The sequence below is a fragment of the Palaemon carinicauda genome, chromosome 31 (genome assembly GCF_036898095.1).
Source record: "Palaemon carinicauda isolate YSFRI2023 chromosome 31, ASM3689809v2, whole genome shotgun sequence".
NCBI classification, from domain to species: Eukaryota; Metazoa; Arthropoda; class Malacostraca; order Decapoda; family Palaemonidae; genus Palaemon; species Palaemon carinicauda.
The window spans coordinates 1518024-1525093 of record NC_090755.1 but is presented as its reverse complement, the minus strand read 5'-3'; the positions used below and the strand labels follow the sequence as shown (position 1 = coordinate 1525093).

At 43.6% G+C, this 7070-nt stretch overlaps 1 protein-coding gene across 1 annotated transcript in view; it reads right to left on the bottom strand.

Moving 5' to 3' along the window:
• LOC137624232 (uncharacterized) overlaps nucleotides 1-5930 on the bottom strand; it is a 421277-nt gene extending 415347 nt beyond the window's left edge. The window contains exon 1 of the mRNA XM_068354740.1: nucleotides 5747-5930. The gene's annotated coding sequence lies outside the window, so the exon portion shown is untranslated. The remainder of the gene's footprint in view (nucleotides 1-5746) is intronic.
• Between the last annotated feature and the right edge of the window lie 1140 nt (nucleotides 5931-7070).

Below are 7070 nucleotides of genomic sequence, written 5' to 3'. Positions count from 1 at the left end.
CGGCCTGAACTTCCTGGCGATGTCCCTTAGGTGATCCAGCTGCGTGTCGTCGGTTGATGAGGGAAAGAATTCGCCAGGAACTGCGAGCGCTTCCCCGTAAACTTTTTCGGCGGGCGAAGGTTCGCCGTCTGCGCGAGGGGCGGTGCGAAGGCCGAGGAGTACCCAAGGAAGTCGTGATTTTTAGTCCCCGTCGGTGCAGCTCGCCATCAGGGACGCCTTGAGGGCGCGGTGCGTTCTTTCGACCATGCCGTTTGCCGCGGGGTTGTATGCCGTGGTGCTGTGGAGCGTCGTCCCCATCAGGTTCGCCAAGGCAAGCCATATTTCTGAGAGGAAAGTGGGGCCTCTGTCAGTCGTGATGTCGTCAGGAACGCCAAACCTGCTCACCCAGCTTGACAGGAGGGCTTCGGCACATGCTTGAGTCTTAGCTTCGGTCATCGGCGATGCCTCCAACCACCTCGTGGAGCGATCGATGATCGTAAGTAGGTAGCGAGCGGATCCAGAAGGGGGCAATGGTCCCACGACGTCGATGTGTATATGTCCGAAACGTCTTTTTGGCTGGGGAAAATCGCCCACCCCCGATTCGGTGTGACGGCTGACCTTGCTTGACTGGCAGTTGATGCATAACCTCGCCCATTCCCGGGCGTCCTTTTTTATCCCTGGCCAGACAAACTTTTCAGACAGAAGGCGAGCGGTGGTGCGTCCTGAGGGGTGCGAAAGTCCATGGATGATATCGAATATTTTCCTTCTGCAGGAGGCTGGTACCCAGGGACGAGGGCGGCCCGTGCTGGTGTCGCAAAGAATAGTTACTCCTGCTGGTCCGAGGGGAACCGCACTTATCTTGAGCGCGGATGGCTCCGTCAGGTGAACCTGTGCTTCTCGGTCGGTGCGTTGTTCGGTTGCGAGATTGGCGTAGTCGATTCCCAGGTGGATCGCGTCAATTTCAATCCTTGAAAGGGCGTCCGCGACTGGGTTTTTCTTTCCTGGGACGTAACGTATGGTGCACCCGAATTCGGCGATTGATGCGAGATGACGTTGTTGTCAGGATGACCAAGCGTCCGTTGATTTCGTGAAGGCGTGGACGAGGGGTTGATGATCTGTTGCAATCGTGAAGGGGGTACCCTCCAAGATGTGCCTGAAGTGGCGGACGGCGACGTAGACGGCGAGGAGTTCCCTATCGAAGGTGCTGTATCTTGTTTCGGCGGGTTTCAATTTCTTGCTGAAGAATGCCAGCAGTCGAGGAGAACCATCGACGAGTTGCTCAAGCACAGCCCCGCAGGCGACGTTGCTGGCGTCGGTCGTTAGTCGCAGTGGCACGTTGTCGTCGAAATGAGCCAGGGTGGTGGCATTCGCAAGGGCATCCTTCGTCCGAGCGAATGCCTGTTGCTGGGGCAAGCCCCACTCGAGTTTTTTTGCTTTTCCTTTCAGGACGTCGTCGAGGGGTGACAGGGTTTGTGCGATGTTGGGGATGAAGCGCCTGTAGTAATTGACCATTCCCAAGAACTCCTGAAGTTGGCGGATGGTCGTAGGCATTGGGAACTTCCTGATGGCGTCGACTTTGGTTGTCATGGGTTTTACCCCGCGCGAGGATACACGGTGACCAAGGAAATCCACTCCCTCCGCACCGAACGTACATTTGTCGAAGCGTACGACTAGGCCGTTCTCCTGTAGGCGCTTTAGGACGGTGCGGACGTGTCCCCGGTGTTCCTCCTTGGTTTTCGAGAATATCAGGATGTCGTCGACGTAGCAGACGCAGAAAGGTAGGTCACTCAGAATGCTATCCATTAGTCGTTGGAAGGTTGCCCCGGCGTTGCGTAGACCGAAGGTTGAGTATGCGAAGGTGTAGGATCCGAACGGCGTTACAATGGCAGTTTTCGGGATATCTTCCGGGAATACGGGGACCTGGAAGTAAGACTTGAGAAGGTCCATCTTGGTAAAAAACTTTGCGCCGTGCAACGCGTTCGTTAGGTCCTGCATGTTGGGCAGTGGGTAATGATCGGGCGTTGTGATGAGGTTGAGGCGCCTGTAGTCGCCGCAAGGTCTCCAGGACCCGTCCGGCTTTTTAACCATGTGCAGGGGTGATGCCCAGGGGCTCGATGCTTTCTTACAGATACCCATGCGTTCCATGTCCTCGAAGGCGCGTTTGGCATCCTTCAGTTTCTGAGGCGGGAGGCGGCGGAATTTGGCGTGAGTGGGAGGTCCTGTCGTTGTGATGTGGTGGTAGATACCATGCTTGGACGGGGAACCTGGCGAGTGTCGGAGCTCGGGCTTGAAAACCTCGGGAAACTCTCGTAGGAGGTCGGCGTAGGGGTGCGTTGTTACGGCGGATACGGACATTGTTGCAGGGCCGCGTTCTAGGGCGCGAGACTGGCAGGTTCCCGTGTCGATGAGACGTCTGTTAGCGACATCGACGAGGAGTCCATGGTGGGGGAGGAAATCCGCACCGAGGAGGGGGCGATTGACGTCGGCGATAGCGAAGGGCCAAGAATACGAACGGCTCATGATAGATATCTTGAGGGTCTTGATTCCATAGCACCATATGGGAGATCCGTTGGCGGCGATGAATGAGGGAGCGTTTTTGTCGGGACCACGGTCTAGGTCGGACTTCGAAGGAGGGAACGTTGACTGCATTGCGCCGGTGTCCACCATGAGTCTACGGTTGGAAATGGTATCGAGGATACAGAAACCAATCTTGTTATGGTTAACTGCGGCCGCGATGGTGGCAGGTGGATGCTTCTGGCGTCATCTTCTAGGGAAACTGCATGGTGCTCTACATTTCTTGGCGTCACTGCCGAACTGTTGGTGGTAGAAGCACCATGCTGGGTTAGGCCTAGGGTTTGGTCTCGTCGGTTGCGGTGGTTTCTTTCTTGATAGAATGTTGATCTCGTCGTCCTCGAGGGCCATTGCCGAGGAGTCTATGGAAGAGCAGCTGCTGAAGGAGGAGAACGGAGGCGGCGTTGACGATGATGCTCCGAGGCGAGATGCTTTGGAGGCCTCGTGGAGCTTCTGAGCCTTCGACAGGAGTTCGTTCATCGGGAGCGTGTCGGCGTCTGTCAATTGGGCCCGTACGTCCTGTGGTAGGCGTCGAAGAAAGATCTCGCGAGATAAGCTAATCTCACGTCGTCGGCCGTTGCTGTCTGTTTCGGGGAGCATGAGCAGGCCGGTTAGCTCGTCCCACGCCTCAACAGGAGAGGTGTCACCCAAGGGCTTGCCGGCGAGGTCCAGTACTTTCTGTGCCCTTGCCGAGACGGAGAGGGAGTAGATACCGATGAGTTTCGTTCTCAGGTCGTCGTATGAAACTTGGCCGGCCTGGGCGTCGAGCCATGGGGAAATCTTGTCGAATACTTCTTCAGGTATGGAGGTGAGAACGATGTCAGCCTTGGCGCAGGAGTCGCCGAGTCTAGCGACGCGGAAGAGTACGTCCGCTCTCAGGAACCAGGAAGCGGTGTTGTGTTGAGAAAAGGGCGGCAGTTTGACTTTGGGCGTGGAGGCGAGGCCGTTGGGTGCAATGGGCGTGTTGCTTCCTGCATCGTGGCCAGACGACGAGTCGGCGAAGAGGTGAGAAGTTGATATGTCGGTTAAGCTCATCCTACTGCCTTACGTTCACCGAAGTGTGGGAGAACCAAAGGCAGGTTCGTGCCTAAGGTAACGGAGTATGTAGAAGGTAGCACGGCCGTAATAAGTCCGTTAATGGCAAAGCCAAAACCGCTGATGCTACTTTCAACTCCGGGGTCACCAGTTGTAAGGACAGTGAGACAAGCGTCACCAAGATTAATTGATACTTTATTTGAATGCGCACGGAAATACATTACAAGGTGCGGACGGAAACGTAGGATGACGTTGGCGCCAAGTCAGATTGAAGTGCCCGCCAAAATATATGTGTTTTCTTACACTTACAAATATATGAATTATGGGTTAACAAAAACATGTTATGAAACGATACATATATCAAAATGTAGCTCTGGTAGACTGGTAGAGCGGAATATATATACATAGGACACCACAGTGTGGCGAAGAGAGAATTTAAATAAATAAGTAGTTTGTCGATTTTCTGGACGACGAAGGGATCGGTGTCCTTACAATATATATATATATGTATATATATTACATACATATATATTGATATATTATATACATATATTATATACATATATTTATATATATACATATATTATATACATATAATTTATATATATATACATATATATACATATTATATATATACATATATATACAAATATATATATATATATATATATATATATATATATATATATATATATATATATATATATATACTGTATATACACATATATACATATTACATATATACACACATATATATATAGATATATATATACACATATATTTATGCATATATATATATACATATATTTATGTATATATATATATATAAATATACATACATACATACATACACACACACATATATATATATATATATATATATATATATATATATATATATATATATATATATATATATATATATATATATATGCATATACATGTATATATATATATATATATATATATATATATATATATATGTATGTATATATATATATATATATATATATATATATATATATATATATATATATATATATATATATATATATATATATATATATATATATGCATATACATGTATGTATATATGTATATATATATATATATATATATATATATATATATATATATATATATATATATATATATATATATATATATATTATATACATATATATATATGTATATATATGTATAAACCTATATATATCCGTCAATAATGTGGGACCCCCAGTGGGAACTCGGGGTTTTGGGTGGGGAAAACATACTGGGGAAATGTTATACAATGGTATAACAAACCTTTTCTTCTATATACATTATGTTCTTGGAAGTATAATAAATCCACTGAAAACTGCACAAATTATCTATTACCTATATTAACGGTATATTTCTAATTTATTTGTTGACATTCTACAGGTCGGTTGTATTCACTCCCATTTGTTCGTATGTACATACCAGTTTTAGATCTTCTGGTCATAAATGCCGCAATCCTACGCATAAACCCAACCCCCTTTGTTTTTACCAATCGAATTACAATTTTACCGAGTTCATCTGGTGGGTCATGGTTCAAAGTATACGTTTTTCAGGTTGTTGAAATTTTAGGCCAAATGAGTTACTAATGACAGATTGCTTACCCACAAATCTTCCCCCCCCCCTTCACAAAAAAAAAAAAAAAAAAAACATGACTAAAAGTTAAGACTACGCACATGAAAATTTTCAATGATTATTACATGTTGCTACAAGAGTTGTTTATGATTATTCAAAACATGATGCCTTAAAGTTGATGGGCCTACGTCATAACCTAACCTAACCTAACCAAAGGCCGCTGGGTGGCAAAACTTCCCTTATTTCCGCTTCCTTTACCCTCCTGCGTTATGTGCATCCTCAACCTGCATAACCTAAACTGATTAGGCATAATTGGAGGAAACCTTGCAACCCTTGTATGTAAGAATAATGGTAGACAAGTCTCTTAATAATCGGTTCCGTTTTAAACAGGTAGCTAAACCTATACAGCATATGAATAAAATATGGACCTAGTAGACGTCACGTAGGCTACATAGGATTCCTAGAAACCTTGAAAAACAATTAGCATATCGGAATTCGGGCCACCTAAACACCATAGTGTAAAATACAGTAATTAAATTACAAAACTTACCTTGCCAGGTGTTCTGATAGTCTTGGGGAGTAATCAATATTCAATTACCCTTGGGGCGTTAATTTAAAACTTTTTTTTTTCACTATTGTCGATCTAAAAGGATAACGCGCATGGATTACAGTATGACACAAGAGACACGCTTATCAGGGGCTTTACAAACATATCGTTCACGTATTTAAATAGTTTAGCCATTCACAAATTCACAATCACAACAACTGCGATGTAAATAATCAATTGAAAACTAATTGTTTCGTTCCCGAAAAAAAAACTTTATGAATTAAGATTATGGCCCTTTTCTTGATTTTATTTTACTTTTTTATTTTACTAGTTCACAAATTTTGCTTACAAATATTTTTTTTCTGAATTTGAGCTCATCCCACTGGCATTTCACGCCATCATTTGATTGAATTTCCACGAGTTTACTTAAAATGTCAGAATGTTCCTAGGTATCGTTTTTTCGTTATTATTATTATTATTATTATTATTATTATTATTATTATTATTATTATTATTATTATTATTATTATTATTATTATTATTATTATCAAAAAAAGAGAGATTATTCAACCCAATAAGTTAAAACACGACTCTTACAAAGACAGCCCGAATAAATTCAGGAAGGAATTATATGAATATTATTATAAACAATAGTAAATCTGCTTGATGAAATTTTTTAGATAAAAACTGCTATAATAAGAAATTCAAATCCTCTCAATAAAACAAGTGCTTCTGAAAAACGTTAAAACTTAAAGACACTCTCAGTATCCGATGAGATATCAGACAGTTTTCTGACCTCAACTTTGTCGTCCAAACACTGCAGTCAATGCATTCATATGAAATATATCATACGGTTAACATGGCGTCACGCATCCCATATGAGAACTAAATGTGGCGTTTTAGGCAAGAAAGCGTCATTAAAACTCAGAATAAAGATTTAGAAGACAGTTTTAAGAGAGCTAAGAACATGACAGTAATTAGATGCAGTGTGGGTCGTCAACGGATAAAGGTGGATGGAGTGGTGAGAAGGAATGTGGGTGGGTGTGATTGAAGAAATACGATGCAAAGAATAGAAATAGGTGGAGAAAGTTGACTCGAGTGACCGACCCTGTTATATAGTAGGACTGATAAGCATGAAAAAAAAAAATGGAGACACGTGTCTCCCTAATAAAGAGCAAGTGCCTGGCAATATTTATAAACATTTCTTTCCGGTAACGCCGAGTAACAATTGTAAGGAGTATAACAACTAGGTCTCTTCCCGCCCCTCGGATATGGGGGACAGGATTAGTCATACCCCGGTGAGAGGGGGTACCTAATTACATAACTG